The following is a 23,354-nucleotide window of genomic DNA, read 5'->3' on the forward strand; positions in this document are numbered from 1 at the left end:
TAGCCACAAATCGCAACAACAGGGTCAGGAGACACTTGGGTGTCAAGTAGATTAGAAAGAAATAAAAATATATTGGACCAAAAATCACGTAAGACAGGACAGAACCAAAACTGATGAGCCAAGGTGCCATCTGCAATCTCACACCTGTCACAAAGTGAAGACAATGATCCGCAGATTGGAGTTCAAGGTCCTGTATAGACTCCATTACTCGAAGACTAAGCTATCTAGGACCTTGAACTGTATCAGCCTGTATTTTGAATTGCTAGAGCAATAGGAGATTCTGGACAGACTCTCTTCCCAGACCTCCTTGGACAAAGAAGTGCCAATATCTGGAGCCCATGCCTCCCTGAAGCGGTCAGTGTCCGGGGAGGAAAATAAGAGTGAAACAAACTTAGATATTAGGTGCTGAGAGTAAGGGTTAATAAGAAAAAAATCCAAAAATGGATGATCTGTTGGTTTATAAATGTAATTTGGAATGTTTTTTTGTACATAATGTCTGACCTGCAAATAACGAAACAAGTGTGTATGAGGAAGACCATATTTATCTCTCAACTGTGCAAATGATGCAAATTTATTTTCTATATATAGATCACCAATACTAGATAACCCTTTATCAGCCCAGGTGGAAAATGCATGATCCATAACAGAAGGCAGAAAAAGATGATTAAGGAAGAGAGGTGTATGAATGGAGGTTGCAGGAGATTTGAAGAAGTCCTTAATTTGGTTCAATATTTTAAGTGAATTCCTCAATATGAAATTTCTGCCAATCAGCCCACGAGCAGACCTTATGTTTGAAGACAAAAAAACTAGCAAAGAAGATCCTATAATTGACTTAACTTCCAGATCAACCCAACATGGCCTATCCTTTGACACTAGACTGTACGAAGATCCCAATTTCCAAAATATAATAGCTCTAGCATTTGCAGCCCAGTAATAATGTTTAAGCACAGGTAAGGCCAATCCTCCATCTGAATAGGGCTTTTGTAGATGAATCTTAGAAATACATGCTGTTTTATAACCCATACAAATTGCATTATTATTGAATCCAACTGGTTAAAGAATGTAGCAGGCACAGAAATGGGGAGGTTTTGAAAAATATACATACATTTTGGTAGTATCACTACTTGTATTGCATTGACTCGGCCTATCATAGACAAAAGAAGCAGACGCCAACGTTCAATGTCTGCCTTAAGTTTATCTACCATGCTTAAGAAATTTAGCTTAAACAACAATTTGGGATTCCTTGGCACTTTAAGGCCAAGATAAGTAAAATATTTATCAACCACTTTAAATGGTAGCGCATTTAAGAAAAGAGGATCTAAGGTTCCAGTCAGAGGCAAAAACTCGCTTTTGGCCCAGTTGATAATATATCCTGACAATTTACCAAACAAATTTACATAGTTTAAATGACTAGGAACTGACGTGGCTGGATCTGAGATGTACAACAATAAATCATCGGCATAGAGACTAACCAAATATTTCACTTCTCCAAATTTAATACCATGTATTTTTGGGTGATTCTTTATTCCAATAGCCAGTGGCTCCAAAGCAATATTAAAAAGCAGAGGAGACAGAGGATCACCTTGTCGCACCCCTCTGTACAATTTAAAAGGAGAAGAGCGGTCACCGTTGGTTAATATAGATGAAGTCGGGGACAGATATAACATCCTCACGCACGTAATGAAAAAGTCTCCAAAGCCAAATCGATTGAGGACATTAAACATATATGGCCATTCAATTTGATCGAATGCCTTTTGAGCATCTAGTGAAATTATGGCTTCAGCCGAATCTGCATTATGATCTGAGTAGAGAATATTCAGCAGAAGCCGGACATTACAGAATGAAAATCTATTAGGTATGAACCCAGTTTGGTCTAAATGCACAATTTCAGAGATATGTATTGCCAGTCTAAATGCCAAGATCTTTGAGAATATTTTTTGATCAAAATTCAATAAAGAAATGGGTCTAAAAGACGCAGGATCAGTAGCATCCTTCCCCTTCTTTAAGATGAGACATATATTAGCCTCATATAACGTACTTGGGAGTTTTCTATTTTCCAAAGAATCTAATAACATTCTCAAAATCAGTGGGGCAAGCTTAGAGGAAAAGGCTTTATAGAACTCGCAGCCAAACCCATCAGGGCCAGCAGCCTTACCAGATGGAAAGGATTTAATTGCCTGAAGAACATCTGTCTCTGTAAAAGGACAGTCCAGTGTAATTTTTGCAACATCTGAAAGTTTAGGGATGTTCAGGTTATTTAAGAAACTATCAAGATCCGCATCTGAAGCCGTGCACCTTGTAGAATAGAGATCTGAATAAAATTCTTTAAAACAAGCATTAATTCCTTTTGAATCAGTAATACGGCTACCGCTTTTTGACTTTATCTTGTAAATTGCCTGTTTTGCCAACACACCTTTTAACTGTCTGGCCAGTAAACATTCAGGCTTATTGCCAAGTTCAAAGTATTTTTGTTTTAATTTGACTAATAAAGACTCAGCTCGCTTACTCAGAATGGAATTATACTCATATTTGAGATGCAGTATCTTGTTACAGTCAGACTGCAAAAAAGAACTTCTATAAGTCTGTTCAAGTAATGGGAGAGTATTTTCTATTTCTTACAAACAAAATGTAATGTTCTTTTTCTCTTCCTTTACACACATCGTAAAACCCAAATATTACATCTTTGCCAAATAGAGAAATCATTACAAATATTTTGGTAAATAAAAGTAAAAAAAAGATTTCCAAAAGCGAACAGTGTGAGGACAATTACAGGATAAATGAGACATTGTAAAATTAGCAACTAACACCATCTTTTTAAATCTTTGCAAGATAAATTCTTTGCAATAATTTGTAATTTATTTCTCTCATTTTGTTTGTGATAACATACAACCCATTTCCAAAAAGGTTGGGACGCTGTGCAAAATGTAAATAAAAACAAAGTGCAACGATGTTCAAATCATTTAAACCCTACATTTAACTGAAAATAGTACAAAGGCAACATATCAAATGTTGAAACTGAGAAGTTTGATAGTTTTTTGAAAAATATAGGCCCATTTTGAATTTGATGCCAACAAAATTTTACAAAAAAGTTGGAACAGGGGCAACAAAAGGCTGGTAAAGTTGTGTAATCCTAAAAAAACACCTGAATGTTAATTGGCAAAAGGTCAGTAACATGATTGGGTATAAAAAAGCATCCCAGAGAGGCTGAGTCTTTCAGAAGTAAAGATGAGGAGGGGTTCACCACTCTGTGAAAGACTGTACAATCAAATAGTGCAACAATTCAACAATAACGTTTCTCAATGTAAAATAGCAAAGAACGTTTGCTTTTCATCATCTACAGTACATAATAACATTAAAAGATTCAGAGAATCTGGAGAAATCTCTGTATGTAAGGGACAAGACTGAAATCCAGTAATAGCTGGCCATGATCTTCAGGCCCTCAGACGGCTCTGCATTAAAAACAGTGATTCTGTAGAGGAAATCACTGCATGGGCTCAGAAACATTTGTGAAAACAGTTTGTCACTGCATCCACAAATGCAAGCTAAAACTCTAAAATGCAAAGACGAAACCATATATAAAGAGGATCCAGAAATGCTGCCACCTTCTCTGGGCCTGAGCTCATTTAAAACAGACTGAGCGGAAGTGGAAAAGTATCCTGAGATCTAAAGACCACTCAGCTTGTTATCAGTGCACAGTTCAAAAGCCAGTATTCATGATGGTATAGGGGTGCATTAGTGCGCATGGCATGGGTGACGTGTGAAGGGATCATTAATGCTAAATTATATACATGTTTTGGCAACATATGCTGCCATCCAGACGACGTCTTTTTCCGGGAAGGCCTTGTTTATTTCAGCAAGACAATGTAAAACCACACTCTGCCTGTATTTCAACAGCATTCAACCGTAATAAAAGAGTCCAGGTGCTAAACTGACCTGCCTGCAATCCAGACCTGTCACTCACTGATAACATTTGGCGCATTGTGAAATGAAAACTACAACAAAGGAGACCCTGAACTGTTGAGCAGCTGAAATCCTATATCAAACAAGAATGGGAAACCATTTCACTTTCAAAACTACAGCAATTGGTCCTCCTCAGTTCCCAAACACTTACAGAGTGTTGTTAAAAGAAGAGGTGATGAAACACAGTGGTAAACATGCCCCCTGTCCCAACTTTTTTGGAAAGTGTTGTTAGCATCAAATTGAAAATGGGCATATATTTTTCAAAAAACAATAACATTTCTCTGTTTCAACATTCGATATGTTGTCTTTGTACTATTTTCAATGAAATATAGGGTTTAACTCATTTGCACGTCATTGTATTTTGTTTTTATTTACATTTTGCGCAAAGTCCCATCTTTATTTGGAAATGGGGTTGTATTTGAAGGGGACATTCCAAGCATTTGCCACAAAATTCTACCAGTTATGATATTACATATGGAACCAGTGTGGATCCTTTTGACCTGCAGTTTTAAAATGGCGTAAAATCATTGTATCAGCTCCACTGGCCATACAGTTTCACTTTGTAGTTCTACAGTTACAGACTGTAGTCCATCTGTTTCTCTGCATACTTTGTTACCCTGATCTTCAATGGCCAGGACCCCCACAGGACCCCCACAGAGCTGGTATGATTTGGGTGGTGGGTCATTCTCAGCTCTGCAGTAAAACTGACATGGGGGTGGTGTGTTAGTGTATGTTGTGCTGGTGCGAGTGGATCAGACACAGCAGTGCTGCTGGAGTTTTAAACACAGTGTCCACTCACTGTCCACTCCATTAGACACTCCTACCTTGTTGGTCCACCTTGTAGATGTAGACACAGTAGCTCATTTGTTGCTGCACAATTTGTGTTAGTCAGCCTCTGGTCCTGCGTCAGTGGTCACAGGATGCTGCCCACAGGGTATTATGATTTTTGGTTCTCAGTCCAGCACTGCTGTGTCTGATCCACTCCATTCCTATTCCCACACAATGATGCCCTGTGTGGGAGTGTAGGAGGGAACTCAGTGATATAAAAGATGCGTTGTTGTGTTTCCACATTCACTTAGTGGTGATCGGTCAGCTGCAGACCTGATTTTCTGATTTTGCTGGGTTTTTCTTGAACCACAGACTAAACATGGCAACTGATTCTGGATCTGAGGTAAGGAGTTTGTGTCTGCACTGATAGTAAATATACTGCTAGACAGATACTTGAGTAATTTAAGAATATTCAAAAGTATTTGCCTTCAAATGTACTTAAATACCAAAAGTAAAAGTACTAAAAGATTAATTATGACTCTGATGTCCTGTTACCATTTTTGTAACAAGACTCTGCTTCATTAACTCATTTTAGGTGGAAATACTCCAGTATCACTCTTGGTAAACCAATCTTTTAATAGAATGTTATTAATTAGTGATGCTGATGTCTATTAAAATTATCATAAGAACAAAACACTGAAGGCAAACAATTTCCATTAGGCAGAACCGAGTGGTTTTGAAATAACTTTTTACAAACAAAGTTTCAGTTTAAGATTTATTTGCAACTTAGTTACAAGTTTAACTTTAATAAAAACTTTAAACACAGGTTCACAAATGAGTTTTCCTTTACTTTATTGCATCTGTAGGTCTCTGTTCATAAACATAAACTAGCCAAAACAAATTTACTATAAAATGAAATAGTGTTTGTATAAATTAAAGACACGTATATAAAAAAGACACGTCAGTCACAACTGCATATGTGTACATGTTTCTATATTGTGGTCTATTTACATAAAGTTAGGTTAGTCCATCATTTATGTTGAATAGAGTCTCCCAAAATTTTACGCTGCTGCACTGACGTTGAATCGTGTGCTGCACTGGGTCAGTATGACCAACAGGTCAAAACAAGCTCAGAGCAAAGGGCGCGCTGTGCCCTGATTGGTGGTTTTGCTTCACACGTCTCTTGTTTTGACTTGTTACGTTTTTATACGCGCATAAACCAAAAGGAACAACAGATTTCTCATAGTGAAGTAAAAAGTAAGATATTTGACTTCGATAAGTAGTGGAGTGAAAGCAAAAAGTGGAAAGCACCCAAAAAGTGGAAAGCACCCAAAATGGAAATACTTCAGTAAAGTACAGATACACAAAAAACTACTTAAGTACAGTAATGAATTACATTTACTTCATTACTGTCCACCACTGAAAATAACACAAAAGGCACTGTGCTTTACTGAACACAGAGATGTGTTAAGTGTTAGTTAAAGACAGTGTGTTGTTTATAGCGACAGTTTTAAGAGTGTATGCACATTTTTTCCCTACACTCTCAGAAAAAAAAACATTCGAAATGCTCACTGGGGTAGTCCCCCTCTTATCACTGGAGTGGGACCCTCAAGGGTACATCTCGGTACCTTTAGTCAGGGAACATAACTGTACTATAATCCATTGAAATTATATTTTCTAAGATGTATTGACTCCACACACCCCGTCTCATCTCCAGACTTTTATTTTGTTGTTTTGATTTAAAACATTTGGTTATGAAAAGGTACAAATACGTACTTTTCACCTGGAAAAACCTATTTAAGGTTCACAATTGGACCTTAAAACCACTGTTGTAGCTTTGAGGGTACATGTAGATTGTTTGTACCTCGATGAACAAAGAATGTATCTCCCAGTTGATTTCTTTGTTTCTAACAGTGTAGTTTGTTCAATGAATTTCCTGTTATCTTTATAGGTGAAATTCAAAGTGAAATACAATTCACGTGGAATAACGGAGATGTCCATCGAGGGGAAGCATATGAGCGTAGAAGACTTAAAAATAAAGATACAGGAAGATTCTACACTCTGGCCGGAGATATGTCAGGTGGCCCAGCAGAGAAATAAGGACACTGAGGGGCTGAAATCAAATAGACATGAAGACAAACCAAAGATACTGGAGTACTTATGTAATGATGTGCCACCATACCCAACTCCAGTTGAATTTCATGTTTCAAGTGTGACCCATTGTCACTACTGTGTCACTACTGAGGAACCATTCCGAATGATAATGATGATGGAGTCAGCGAAGTTCAGACCACCTGATGACGACTTCTCATGGTGGTCCTTAAATATCGATGATGATGAGATCAAATCTGCAGAGAAGCGCTATTTGCAGAAGAACGTCCCAAAACTATCACCAGAGCAAACAGAAAGTCATGAGCCATTCCTGTATGAATTCACCAACTCACCAGTGTTCCAGCGTGAGTCCCACTACGGGAACTTCAGATTCACCTTCCCCCTGACTGAGCTGATGGAGCTGTACCAGGAGCAGAACTGTGGTGGAGAGGAGCCAGTCCTGAGGGTCTTCAAGACCATGTTCTACAAACAGGAGATCATGTACGCTGTGCTGATTCACAGTCCTGAAGACAACGAGCTTTTTGAAGCTCTCTCACGTCTTAAAGAGAGCAGCTTTGCTCATTATGAGGATGGGCAAATTATCTGGCGCTCACAGGCCATTTCTGATAACATCCATTATGAAATCTCAACCTCAGACAAAGGAATTGAAGTGCAACATGTAAACAAAGTGTATTATGTGTGGGATCATGTGTGTCTGGCTTTTCACTTGCCTAAAAACACTGAAACTCACAAGGCCTTGAAAGTCCCATTTGACAAAGTAATATCAGCCATCGAGGCCTGTGAGCTTAACAAGAAGAATCTCATTGCTAAGGATTCTGCAGAAAGAAAAAGACTCAGAGAAAAAGCAGAAAGAGACAAACTCTACAAAAGAGCCGTGGAAGTGGTGAATGAAGTAAAAAACAGGGCTGTGAACGACTGATGAAAGTAATCAGAAGAGGAGAAATGAATTAGTTTGAAGAAAAGAAAGGATGTACTTTATGTAAAGGCATTTTAAGGTCTATATTAAACAGACAAGTGCAGGCTGGTACATTTAGTAAGGTGAGACAAATGAATATTATCTTTAGTCTGTCTTTCATGTGTATGGTGTTATGTAATTCTGTAGTCATTCCTTGTTTATGTGGATTTTCAGGGTGAATAGAATCATATTGTGTTTTTGAAGTAGAAATATTAGAAGCAATGAATTTGTCTCTGGGTTACAATCGCCATGACACAGTGTTTACATATAACAAGAAGACAATAGTTTGAAACTAACACAGTGCTTAAATACTACAAAAAAACAGTGCTTAAAAACTACAACAAAGACCAAAAATGTTGCACGGTATTGCAGTATTGCTAAAAACCAAAATATGACATAATAATACATAATATTACATAACTATAATTGAATATTACCCAGTTCAGATTAGTGTTTGGGGTGTTTAGGCACATGACTTGTGTGAGTATTCGCTCAATAGCTTAACGGCTAATGGAAAGAAACTGTTCTTGTGCCTGGATGTTTTGGCGGCAGGTGTTTTGTAGCGCCTGCTGGACAGGAATAGTTCAAACAGACTGTGTCCTGGGTGTGAAAGGTAATTTTCCCTGCCCGTTTCCTGACATGGGAAGAGTACAGGTCCTGGAGGGAGGGCAGACTGTTGATTGTCTGGATCCTGTTTATATTTGATTTCTTCTTTGCGTTTTAGAGTTTTAACTTGCATTTGTGGATGCAGTGATGAACTGTTTTCACAGACAGTGGTTTTCAGAAGTGTTCCTGAGCCCATGCAGTGATTTCCACTACAGAATCATGTCTGTTTTTAATGCAGTGCCGCCTGAGGGCCCAACGATCATGGCCAGCAAATACTGGTTTTTGGCCTTGTCCCTTACATACAGAGATTTCTTCAGATTCTCTGAATCTTTTAATGATACTGCGTACTGTAGCTATTTTACACTTACATTCTGGAATTGTTGCACTATTTGATTATGCAGTCTTTCACAGAGTGGTGAACCCCTCTTCATCTTTACTTCTGAAAGGCTCCGCCTCTCTGAGATGCTCTTTTTATACCCAATCATGTTACTGACCTGTTGCTAATTAACCGGGTGTTTTTTTTTGGTTTTGTTTTTAGCCTTACACAACTTTACCAGCCCTTTGTTGCACACATTCCAAGTTTTTGGCACGTGTTGTTGGCATCAAATTCAAAATGGGCAAATATTTTCAAAACACTAAAAAATTTCTAAAAAACATTTGATATGTTGTCTTTGTACTATTTTCAATAAAATATAGGGTTTAAATGATTTGCACATCATTGTCATGCTTGTTATGACCCAGTCTAGGGTTAGGCCATAACATAAAAGGAAAGAGAGAGAGAGACACACGTGCCCCTCCGATTCCCTCGACCACGCATACAACATCCAGCTTCATATTGATAGAGATTTAATTAAGTTGAAACACAGATGAGAAAACCACCGCGACCCACAAGGATAAGCAGTTTAGATGATGTATGTATGTATAGATGAGAAAACTGAACCAAAGCAACACAACAAGAAAGGAGGGTCGGAGAAATTAACAAACATAACAAAGCTAACTAAGTTTTAACAACTAACTAAACCTAACAAACAAAAAGAAAAGAAAATACATCAAATTAAACTCCTTAACTAAAGCAATAACCAGGAGAAAACAGAGAAACAAAAATGTCCTCCCTCCCTAAACTGAGGAAGATACTGCAGGGTCTAGGCCTCACAGACCTTGATGGAGAATATACAGACTTCAAAGGTAACATCCACACCATATGAGCTGGAGCATATATTAAAGTTTCAACACCATTTGAAACATAGGTTTTACATACCACACTGAAAACCTCAACACCTTATAAACTACTGGTTACTCTAATGAAGCATGAGCGTTTCTCAGGCAGGTGGTCAGGGAACCGGGAAGCAACAGCATGTAACTCTCTCTCTCACCTCACGCTTCCACCTGGTCGTAATCCAGCTTTTATAGGTTGAGCCCCGTGCTGGACTGGAGTTGTCATGACACTGCGATACATAAAAAAAAGAAACAAAAAAACTGCAAAGAGCAAAAATCATGACCCCTAGGGTTGTAACATGCTGGGCAGACAACCAGACAGTGAGTGATGAGCCGAGTATGGATTCAACAGCAGCTCTGTAGAACTGGCACAGCAGCTCCTTGGGCAGGTTGTACTTTCTCAGCTGACATTGAAAGTACTCCCTCTGCTGTACCTCTTCCATGATGGAAGTTACATTAGACTCCATCCTTGCAGATAATGGTACCACTGTCATTTCCACAGTCTTGAGGGTGTTAAGCACCAATTGATACTGCTACTGAGTATTGATACTGCACCAAAGTGTAAACCTGCATCGCCATCCTGGATAAGGTTGATTACCGTCGTATTGTCTGTGAATTTTAGGAGCTAGATGGAGGGGTTCCCAAAGGTGCAACCGTTGGTGTAGATGGAGAAGAGCAGTGGGGAAAGTACACATCCTTGTTACTGGGCTTCAGATGTATCCCTATGATATTCTGCAACGCGTTTTAGGTAATAATATCATTCTTATGTTGTTTTTATGGTAAACTCTGGCTTGTAATGCTTTTTGGGATCAGTAAGATTCATGATCAGTTTTGTTTGTTCTCAAAATATGCACAAATAAAAAAATGTATTGGTTTGTGTTTGGATTGGATTCTTTATCATTCATTATACATGATATGAGAATCGTTTCATTTAACTAAAGGAAAAAAAAGTTTTATGTTATGAAAATAAACATAAACAAATATGTAAGACAAAATAAACATTTACCATTATTTTCTTTGAGAGCAGTTGGTCTGTGTTGGGTAAATATCTTTACAGTTCAACCTCACAAATTGTCATTCTATAACCCTGAGCATACCAAGGCGTGAGGGTCAGTTTCTAACAGCAGGTGGTGGTAAAGCGCCAGTAATTAAAGCAGCAGGAACAGTGATAGGCTAGTTGTGTTTTTTTCTGCCCTCTGGCTGTTTAGGCAAGACAAAGCAATTTATTAAAAAAAAACCAAAAAAAAAAACCAAAGTGCTTAAGAGCGAAAAACAATAAAAATAAAAAATATAGCCGCAAGCGGCAATGAGCGGGTTCAAGCACGCAACAGTAGTACGGGCCCTTCTGCAGGTTTAGCCCATTAGGCCTAAAAAGGCCTCAAGCTTTTGGTTTCGCCCATTAGGCCTAAAAAGGCCTCAAGCCTTTTATTATATTAGGCCTAAACAGGACTCAAGCCTTTGTATAGTAAGTCTTTGTATAGTGAAATCTTTGAATGAATAAGCCAAAATAAAAGACAAGCAGTGCAATTTTTGACATAACATGTAATTAGAAAGTTGTTCATCTTAGTGGACTGAGTCACGTGGCACCAATTGTTTATATGTGAACCTTGTAATAACATTGTAATAGCATTTTTATTGATTTTTCAGTGTTTTTGAGTGCTGAAGCACCCCCAAAGGCCAATCTGGACCAAACTTGGCACACTCCATTAGAATCTCAATATGTACAAATACTCAAAGTTTGAACATGATCTGACCAATCACTGATGAGTTATAGCTAACCAAGCTAACAATGCCACGTATGCAGGAATTTAGTGATTAATCCACATGACCCTGAGTAGAAAAGTCAAAATGTTTTTGATAATTTTTTACCTATAGATGCGAAAGAATTGATCTTGACCAATTTTGACAAGATTGGATCAAAATCCAGAGACTAGTTCGAAAAGTATGGTTTTCAAACATTTATAGATTACAAAAAAACTATGCAGTTTTGTAATAAACATCTATGGCAAAATTGTTTGTCACACTGTAATACAGTAGGCTTTTGGTGAAAATCGTAATAATATAGTAATGACATGTAATAATATGTAAATTTTTGAAATTGTGCCCCCCAGTGGTCAAATCTTTTGAAACTTGACTGGTTGTTAGAAAGTGGCTACATATAGACACCAGTCAAGTTTTGTCATGATTGGTCAATGTTAAGCCTGTCAAAAGGCCTGCTGAATGCTTATTGGCCAATGGCGACCACAAATTTCGATGTATCCAAATGTCCTTAAATCCACAGGGCAGAGAAAATGCCCTGTTTTTGTTGCTCCGCCCCCTAATTACTTATGCGCACAAAAATCGAATGGCTACCTCAGAATGGGCTACTGACATGGCCTGTGAAGTTTGAATTTTTTTGGCTGAAGGATTCTTGAGTTACAGATTTTTCAATTAATTCTGAATTATTTTGAATTTATCCAGAAGGGTTCATTTGCATATGGCAGCCATGCTGTATGGAAAACTCAAAATGTTTTTGATAATTATTGACCTTCAGGCTCCTCTGAATTTTTTGACACCAAATAGATGAGGATCGGGTGAAAATTGTAGGACTAGTTCGCAAAAGTAGGTTTTGCATATTTGGCAAATTAGCTCAAAATCTAAGTGGGCGGAGCTAAACGGTCCAAATGGCAAAGTTGTTTGTTTGGACCCAAGGAACTAGGAAAAAAATATGGCTTAGCTGGCAAAAATCGGGTTTAGGAGTTATAGACCCAAACGCGTTGACCTGCGCTATAGCGCCCCCTTGTGGCCGACTGGGCTGATTCCTTGCGCCTGAGTAGCGGGAGGGACTACTACCTATTGACCAAGTTTGGTGTCTCTAGGACTTACGGTTTGGGCTGTGCGTTTCGTTTCAGGGAAGAAAAAGAATAATAAGAAAAATCTTGACAATTCCAATAGGGTTCAATGCATTGCATGCTTGAACCCTAATAATAGAAGAAATGAATCATAAAGAATAATGAAGAGATACAAAGTGCAATAGCATAAGGAAATAAAACAATTAAAAGGTCTATAAAAGTATGTGTGTTTTCTCAGATCTTTTACACACGTGTTGCCCCTTCACTGAGACCTCAGGGATGCCACGTGAATTGAGTTCCAATTTGAATTCCACCTATAAAGATAAAGGACACTGAACTCACTTAGAAGGAACTAGAAAAAAAAAATACAGCTGTAGGCTGGAGAACTCATGATGAACTCTCGAAGAACAGTTCAAAATCAAAACTGTTTTCACTTTAATCCTCAAAGCTTTAGTTTCCGATAAAGCAATAATAAGACTGGCAGACAATCTAACATTTCAAACTTATGAAGCTACTTTCTTAATCCATTTACAACAGAAATTTGTCATTTTGCTTGATAACAATGTCAGACTGTGTTGCCTGAAGCTGGGGAAGTTAGGGGTCTTGCCCTAAGATAAAGTGGTCATATCAACTATCACATCAAGGGCATTCCACTGATTTTTCAAAATTTCTGCATAATTAAACGGTTGAGACATAAACAGTCAGAGTCATGGTGTGAAATTGTTGATTGTTGAGACTCCGATTTCGTTACAGTGGTGCTGATAGGAACCAGGGGTCGCCATGACTACAACACACATTTTATTTACTATCCAAAACCACCAGTGAACCTACACGTGTCTTCTGAGTTTTTATATGGAATATTGATGATGGTAAAATAGTTCAAAATAAAAAAGACTTTTCTTTGGGGACTCTTTTTCCTCACAACACCCTACATGTACACCTCCACCATGAATGAATTTTAAAATATACACATTTTAGGCCAAAAGCTCTTCTCAAAACATGTAATGTTGTTTTTTTTAAGGCAAAACTTCACCTCAAAGCTGTCATAAAACAATATGACAGACATCAGGCAACCCTTTCATGTAATAACTTTCTGTGAGGGAGCTTTTAGAGGCACTACACTCTTCAGAGGTGTGGTTCTTATCACCACCACTATGAGCAATTCTGACTCAGACACCAAACCACTCTGGGTGGGGGAGGGGTGGTGTAAATTCCCATCACAGGCAGCGAGCACACTGGCATCATTTAACTAAATAAACTAAATATGACTAAATTGTCAGAGTCAGAATTGTGGTGGCGATAGGAACCAGACGTCTACCTCTAAAAGTTCCCTCACAGAAAGCTATTTCATAACTGGTTACGAATAGACTACCTGCTGTTTGAGTAGTTTTGTGATAAAATTTTGGCTAAAATGTCTTATTAATCCATTTATTTTAATCCATTCATGGCAGAGGTATACATGCAGGGTGATGTGAGGCAAAATAACCCCCAAAAATGTATTTTTTTCAGATTTTTCATTATTTTTACCATCATCAACATAACATATAAAAGACAAAGGCTCGTGTAGGTTCACTGGTGGTTTTGGATTGCAAATAAAATGTTTGTATTGTGGACTGGTTCCTATCATCTGGTTCCAAACACCACCACTGTAAAGAAATCGGAGTCTGTAACTTTCTCCACGATGACCTCTTTTTACATCAAACCATTCTGAATAACTTTGTTTACTTTGTCTCAATGACAGAATTATGCAAAAATTTTGAAAATCAGTGGAATTCCCCTTTAATGGCACTGTATCTGTGATAAAATGTCAGTTAGATGTTGTTGTGTGTGTGCAGATTATGAATAAATGTTGCTTATATGTTGCTGTGTGTGTGCTGATTATGAATAAATGTTGCTTAGATGTTGTTGTATGTGTGGTGAGTCAGTGGCATAGCCTTAATTTCATATGGAGCCAGCAAAATGTCCCAGAGACATCATCACAGTGATGACCACCACCAACTAGCCTTCTTCTCTGTAGCTGAAACATTAAACAATTACCCACCCTATTACCATAAACAGAAGGTGATATTGAATGGCTTCTAATTTGAATGATTAAGTAAGTTAGCAATATCAGTTCCCCTCTAATTTTATTTTATTTTTTTACTTTTTTGGAAAGTTTTCAGAGGATCTACAGCAGGATTGTTTTCTAGTTTGTGTAGTAACCATTATCTTTGCAGGTGGAGTTCAAGGCAGAATATGATTCACTTGAAAAGGCTGAGATCTCAGTGGAGGGGAAACACATGAGTTTAGAAGACCTGACAAAACACGATCCAGTGATACAGAAGAAGCTATGTCTGTTGGGCTGGTCAGATTTTACACATAAAATCCACGGTGGTATAAAGTCTGAAATGGGCTTTGAAAAATAAAAGATGTGACATCTTCTAATTTTAAGTTTGCAGGAGGCGATCAAGGCAGAATACAATTCACATTAAATGGCTGAGATTCCAGAGAATGAGTTTGAAAAAATACATAAAGGAAGAACCTACAATATGGAAAAATGTATGCCGATTGGGCTGGTCAGACACAGACCATGTGTTTTACTTTTTAATACTGTTCCAGAATATCATTAACTCCTAGTTCAATAGTAATGAGTTACCATGTGTTTACCTTTATAACACTGTTCCAGATCATTATTAACTTCTAGTTCATTAGTAAAGATTTACTGTGTGTTTCATGTTATAATACTGTTCCTGATCATCGTTAACTTCTAGTTTATTAATGATGAGTTACCCTGTGTTTCACTTTATAATACTTTTCTTGGTCATCATTAACTCCTACTTCATTAATAATGAGTTATTGTGTGTTTCATTTTATAAAGCTGTTCCTGATCATCTTTAACTCCGAGTTACCGCATGTTTAATTTCATAATATTTGTCCGGATCTCTCTCTAAATCCTACTTCATTAGTAATGAGTTACTGTGTTTTTCCCTTTTATAATACCATTCCTGATCATCTTTAACTCCTAGTTCATTAATAATGAGTTACTCTGTGTTTCATTTTATAACACTGCTCCTGAACATCTTTAACTCCTAGTTCATTAGTAAAGTTACTGCATGTTTCACTTTACAATACTGTTCCTGATCATTACTAACTTCTAGTTCATTAGTAAAGATTTACCGTGTGTTTCACTTTACACTGTTCCAGATCATCATTAACTCCTAGTTTATTAATAATGAGTTACCATGTGTTTCACGTTATTATACTGCTCTTGATAATCATTAACTCTTAGTTCATTAGTGATGAGATACTGTGTTTGTTTTTACTGTTGTTGATCATCATTATCTCCTAGTTCAGTAGTACTGAGTTACCATGTGCTTCACTTTATAATATTGCTCCAGATCATCACTAACTCCTATTTCAATAGTAATGAGGTACCACGTGTTTCACTCTATAAGACTGTTCTTCATCATCGTTAACATCTAGTTCAATAGTAATGAGTTACCGTGTGTTTCACTTTATACTGTTCCAAATCATCATTACCTCCTAGTTCATTATTAAGGAGTTACTGCATGTTTCACATTATAAAACTGTTCCTTATGATCATTAACCCCTAGTTCAGTAGAAATGCATTACCATGTGTTTCACTTTATAATACTGTTCCTGATCATCATTAACTCCTAGCTCATTAATAATGAGTTACTGCGTGGTTCACTTCATAATACTGTTCCTTGTCACCATTAACTCCTAGCTGATTAATAATGAGTTACCGCGTGTCTCACCTTATAATGCTGTTCCTGATTATCATTAACTTCTAGTTTATTAATGATGAGTTACCATGTGTTTCACCTTATATTGTTCCAGATTATCATTAACTCCTAGTTCATTAATAACAAGTTAGTGTTTCACTTTATAATACTATTCCAAATCATCATTAACTCCTAGTTCATTAGTAATGAGTTACCATGTGTTTCACTTCATAATAGTGTTCTTGATCATCGTTAACTCCTAGTTCATTAGTAATGAGTTACCATGTGTTTCACTTTACAGTACTGTTCCTGATCATCATTAAATCCTAGTTCATTAATAATGAGTTACGGTGTCTTTCACTTTACAATACTGTGCCAGATCATCATTACCCCCTACTTCATTAGTAAAGAGTTACTGGGTTTCACATTCTAATACTGTTCGTAATCATCATTAACTTCAAGTTCATTAATGATGAGTTAACAAGTGTTTCACTTTATAATACTGCTCTAGATCATCGTTAACTTCTTGTTCATTAAGGTGAGTTACCAAGTATTTAATTTTTTAGTACTGTTCCTGGTCATCATTAACTCCTACTTTTTGAATTATTGTGTTTCATTTTATAAAGCTGTTCCTGATCATTTTAACTCCTAGTTCATTAGTAATGTTACTGCGTGTTTAATTTTATACCGTTCTTGATCATCATTAAATCGTAGTTCATAAGTAATATGTGTATCACTTTATAATGCTGTTCCAGATCATTACCTTCTAGTTCAGTAGAAATGATAGTTCATAAGTAATATGTGTATCACTTTATAATGCTGTTCCAGATCATTACCTTCTAGTTCAGTAGAAATGAGTTACCATGTGTTTCACTTTGTAATACTGTTCCTGATCATCAATAACTCCAAGGTCATTAGTAATGAGTTACCAGGTGATTCACTTTATAATATTGTTCCTGCTAAACTTTAACTCCTAGATACATTAGTAATGAGTTAACGTGTTTCACTTTATAATACTCCAGATCATCATTATCTCCTAGTTTATTAATCATGAGTTATCACATGCTTCACTTTATAATACTGTTCTTAATCATCATCAACTCCTAGTTCATTAGTAATGAGTTACCATGTTTTTTACTTTATAATGCTGTTCCTGATCATTTCAACTCCTAGTTTATAAGTAGTTACCACGAGTTTAACTTTATAATACTTTTCCTTATCATATTTTACTCCTAGATCATTAATAATGAGTTACTGCATGTTTCACTTTATGCTGTTCTTGATCAGCATTAACTCCTAGTTCATTAGTAATGAGTTGCCATGTGTTTTCCTTTATAACATTGTTCCTGATCAATTTTAACTCCTAATTCATTAGTGATGAGTTACCATGTGTTTCATTTTATAATACTGCTCCAGATCATTATTAACTCCTTCTTCCTTAGTAATGAGTTACCATGTGTTTCACTTCATAAAATTGTTCTTGATCATCAACTCTTAGTTCATTAGTAATGAATTATCATGTGTTTCACTTTATATTGTTCCTGATCATCATTAGCTACTAATGAAGAACAGTAACACCTCTTTCATTGTCTAACAGACAGGACATATACACAGCCAGATATTTCCTATGTGCTCCTGAAGAAAAGAATGGTGTTTGAGATGAGAGTTGAGCAGACTGATCTACTGTAATACTGTAGTATTTTAGCAGTTCTATCATTTCTGGGCTGATGTGCAAATTAGTTCATACTTCCAAATATGAAGATGTGCATTAGCCTTTTAAGGTTTCTGATCAAAACAAAGACATGAGGGACACCAAACATTACAGAAACAGATTACATTACAGACAATTTCTCAAGTATTTGGGGTCCCCAAGGCCCCTGGCTGTCAGAGGCCCCGTGCACTATACACAGTAGACTATTTATACATGTATGTCATACATGCAAATACATAAAAGTGCTTCAAAGTAATTGACCATAGGATGCAAACTGTCACTGCTGTGCTATGAAAGCTGTGACACTGAAAAATTGTTAGATGGTCCTGTGATGGTCTCTTTTTCTTCGGTGAATGGGGCAGAAGAGAGATGATAAGGTGCAGCAGAGCCCACAAAGTGCACTTATATGGTGGGTGTTTCTGAAAAAATCTATGTACTCTATGTACATGGGTTGCAAGCTTTACATTCTGCATTCAAATGGTTCTTTGAGTGTTCATTGTTCTGAATAAAGCCACTGCCTTTACTGGAGAACCACTTTTTATGAGGTTGTAAAATGAAAATTCACAGAGCCTTTGTATTTGTTATATACGCTCCACAGCACTGTAGCAGATCCAGACACATTCCAGAACTTATGTTGGCTTTATTGCACTAAAAGCTGAGGGGGATCCTGAGTTTGTGGCGTTTTTGATTCATTATTTAGCCTATGTGGTATGAACAACCATCCAGCATTTTAAAGTGTAGATTCAGAAAAGGCTGATGGAATACTCTCTTTCTTTATTTATATCAATATCACAGCAATATTATCATTTTTAAAGTCATTGCATTGCTAGAGAAATGCACACAAACACACTTTTCCAGTTTCAGTTTCTATTCCACACAATGATTCCTCAAGTAGGAGGGGACTTGGTGATATAAACGCAGCATTTTTACTTCACATTTAACTGGACATCGTGCTGGGTTGTGAACGGTCAGCTGCAGACCTGATTTCCTGATTTTGCTGGGTTTTTTGTTGAATCACAGACTAAACATGGCAACTTATATGGGCAAAAGTGCTTCTGGATCTGAGGTAAGGAATTTGTGTCTATACGGACAGTAAAGCTAACTGTTATATGGATACCTGAGAAATAAAAAAATGAAGTCCACCTTTTTTTCAGTGTTTCTGTAAAATTAAATCGTCAGCAAAGTCATTCAGAGTGGTTTGATGTAAAATGGTTCATTATAGAGAAACTTATCAACTCAGATTTCTTTACAGTGGTGCTGATAGGAACCAGGGGTCACCTTGTCTACAACACAAATACAGCCATTTTATTTTCTATCCAAAACCACCAGTGAACCTTCATGTCTCTTCTGAGTTTTTATATGGAATGTTGATGATGTGGTTAAATGTGGTTAAGTCTGAAAAACGAAATTTTCTTTGGGGACTATTTTGCCTCACAACACCCTACATGTATGCCTCTACCATGAAGAGGGATACCATTAGACAATTACCAATTTGGTCACCATAATCAGGGGGAGATGTTTTTAATATCAACTGCAACACATGATTGAATATGGCTTTTTATTGAACTTTTCTATTCCACCTTAAATGGTGCAGCAGTTGGCGCCTCTATAAAACCTCTGTAACAGCTGCACCATTTAAGGTGGAATAGAAAATTTCAATAAAAAGCCAACTTCAGCTTATACCACAGAGGTTAATTTACCAGGAGTCTACAATTTTACAGCAGATCCTGTTTAAAGTTCATGCTGCTGTAAATGTTCTGTGATAACAGACTACCTGTAATCTGGATTGTAATCTGATCGCAAAAGTCCCCCAGAAACTGTCAACGTGGCAGTCACTCTGGGTGTGGTTTTAAAAGCAGTTAATATTGACAGTTATTAAAAATGTGACTCAAGTGTGTGTGATCTTTTATCAGCTTTTGATAACAAGGTATTGATAATGCACTTCAATGTTGAAGGAACTTTTCCTGCTTTGTCTCTCCAACTTTCCCGCTTAAGATGGAAGCCACCTATAATAGATGAGAGGTGTCAGATCCTCTTTAAGCAGACGTAGAACTTGACAGGAGATTAGCATATTTCAGTATATAAATGTAGATTTAAATTAAACCAAGACCACTAGAGCTGCAAGTGAGTGGATCTAATGTTTGCAAAAAAGTTTACCACTGTTTTTTTTTTTGTTTTATCCTATGCACTCACTCATATATGGAGTATTCTACTGAAATAGTTCAAGCTGTGGATCCATAGTAAAAAAATACCAAAAAAGTCTGTAAAAAGTCCTAGATTTTCTCCTGACGTAAACGCTGAAATATTACACAATTAACAGTACAGTATGGCAGAATATTCTGGACTTTATTCAAATTCAAATGCAAATTTGAAAATGTACAGTTGCGTTTCCAGTGTAATTTTGAATTATTAAAGACATAATTCAAATTCCAGTGCAAAATATTCATTTGCATGTGCATTTCTGTGTATAATGGCTGTTAATACCAAAAAGACCAAATGGTCTGACTCTGACATATGAAAAAAGAAAAAACAATTCCCCAATGGCAATTACATGTCATCATCATGGCGCTTCAGCTTTGGCAAAATAATAATGTAATTGCAATCCTGTTTACAGTTGCATTTTCACTGTCAGTGAGGCTTCCCATCAATCAAACACTGTGGTTGGGATGTGACGGTTCTAAACTTCAGCTGAACTGCGGCTGAATGATATTTTAACACTCCGACCAGGCCGGGAGCAATTCTGTCCAAAGTGATTTTTGTGTGGAAGTGATTCTTGACCAACTAGCAGAGCTTCTCACTCACAGGACTGTCAGAGAAACACTGCCCTCCATGTTTTACATGCTTTCACTGCTTTAACATGTCCATTACAAACAGTCAGGATCTGTTAATGAGCCAGACGGCCTTGTTTTCCAGAATCATCTTATTGTTCATTTCCTCCAGGAGCAAGGTTGGAAAAAAATGCAATAGCCCACAGTGGCCCTGTGCCTCCTTAATAAGAATAGCCATCATTGACCGTTCAGGTCCTCCAACAGTCCTGCGAGCCTCTGCTGGTCATGATGTCACTAACATTGGTGCTTGTCCAGCTACAAGCTCTAATAGTCGGTCAAGAATCACTTAAACACAAAACATCTGGGAATCACTCTGAACAGAATTCTTCTCGGCCTGGTTAGCAAATGTTAAAATGTCAATAGCAGTGGTTGCTACTGCTAGCTTTATATCGTAAACAAGCATAACAGCCAAAGTTTAGACTCCTCACTTCCTCTTAAACAGGCCCCACACTAAAAAGTCCCTCCCGACATCCCAACCACAGTGTTTGATTGACGCAAAATAAATGCAACTGTAAACAGGATTGCAATTTTATTCTGTCAAAGCTGAAGCGCCATGATGATGGAATGCAATTGCAAATGGGGAACTGTTTTTCATATGGCAGTCAGACCACTAGGATTATGAAACTGAAATGTAAAAAGACTACTTTTTCGGTATTAACAGCCATTATACACAGAAATTCACATGCAAATAAATATTTGGCATTGGAATTTTAATTATTACGAATTATGAATTTAATGTAACACAAAATTTATTGTCCTTTATTGAGCAAACAGATGTATCTGTTGAGATGGGAATTCCACTAATGTTTCTAAATTTCTGCATTAATAAATGAACGAAGTTTAAACCAAAAAAGGAGGGATTGGGGTGAAATGCCCTGTTCTAGAAGAACTGACCAGGTCAGAATTGTCCAAAGTGGTGAAGATAGACACCAGACATCAAAAGCATTTGATGCTTCTAACAGCTGCAATAGTGTGTTTTTACATAAAATGGCTGTGAATACACTGCAAGCTGTCTGAGACATTGTTTTGTGAGTTTTGAGATAAAGCTTTGGCCTTAAATTTATAAAAAAAAAATATATTAATGGTGTAAAGATGCACGCAGGGTGTTTGAAGGTAAACATAGTACCCAAGGAAAAAAAAATCTAATGCCTATATTTGTGTTGTAGACATTGAGTCTATTACCTCAACTGTAAAGAAATCCGAGTTTCTCTAGAATTAAGCATTTCACTGTAAACTACTCTCACTTTGTTGAAGTCTCAATGATTAAACTATGCAGAAATTTTGGGACTGTTTTGGAACAGAAATTGGTGGAACTGTCTTTTAAAGATACAATGTGTTGTTTTTAACACACTGTTTTAAAAGTGTAATCAGTGTTTTCTTAGTTTGTTCAACATATGAGTTTACTATTATTTTACAGGTGAATTTCAAAGTGGAATACAATTCACGTGGAATAATGGAGATGTCCATAGAGGGGAAGCACATGAGTTTAGAAGACCTGAAAATAAAAATACAAGAAGATTCTTCACTCTGGCCGGAGATATGTCAGGTGGCCCAGCAGAGAAATAAGGACACTGAGGGGCTGAAATCAAACAGACATGAGGACAAACCAAAGATACTGGAGTACTTAGATAAAAATGTGCCAACATACCCAACTCCAGTTGAATTTCATGTTTCAAGTGTGACCCATGTCACTACTGAGGAACCATTCCGAAAGATAATGGAGTCACAGGAGTTCAAACCACCTAATGACAAGTTCTCATGGTGGTCCTTAAATATTGAAGAAGAGGAGATCAAATCTGCTGAGAAACTCTATTTGCAGAAGAACGTCCCAAATCTATCACCAGAGCAAACAGAAAGTCATGAGCCATTCCTGTATGAATTCACCAACTCACCAGTGTTCCAGCGTGAGTCCCGCTACGGGAACTACAGATTCACCTTCCCCCTGACTGAGCTGATGAAGCTGTACCAGGAGCAGCACTGTGCAAGAGAGAAGCCAGTCCTGAGGGTCTTCAAGACCACGTTCTACAAACAGGAGATCATGTACGCTGTGCTGATTCACAGTCCTAAAGACAATGAGACTTACAAACACCTCCCACTTCTTAAAGAGAGCAGCTTTGCTCGTTATGAGGATGGGAAAATGATCTGGAATGCACAGGCCATTTCTGCTAACATCGAGTATAAAATCTCAACCTCAGATGAAGGAGTTGAAGTGAAACGTGTAAAGCAAGTGGATTATGTGTGGGATCATGTGTGCCTGGCTTTTCACTTGCCTAAAAACACTGAACCATACAATTCCCTGAAAATCCCAAGTGACAAACTAAAGACAGCCATCAAGGCCTGCAAACTTCACAAGACAGACTTCGTCACATCCGACAATCCTGCAGAAGAAAAAAGACTGGTGAAAGTGGTGAGTGAGGTAAACAACTGACCTGTGAATTCTTCATATTATTCCACTCATTTTCCAACAACAAAAAAAAAAACATTAAGATGTAATTAGAGACGAATTACCCCAGTGATAAATTTATCAACAAGCAAATAAATTTCTAAACAAGTATTCCACAAAGAAGTGTAGTCCTTTAGAGTACGGTATCGTTGCTAAGCAACCATTGACCACTCAAGGAGAAGAAGAACGTTCGGTTGGCC

The sequence above is a fragment of the Colossoma macropomum genome, unplaced genomic scaffold (genome assembly GCF_904425465.1).
Source record: "Colossoma macropomum unplaced genomic scaffold, Colossoma_macropomum, whole genome shotgun sequence".
Taxonomy (NCBI): domain Eukaryota; kingdom Metazoa; phylum Chordata; class Actinopteri; order Characiformes; family Serrasalmidae; genus Colossoma; species Colossoma macropomum.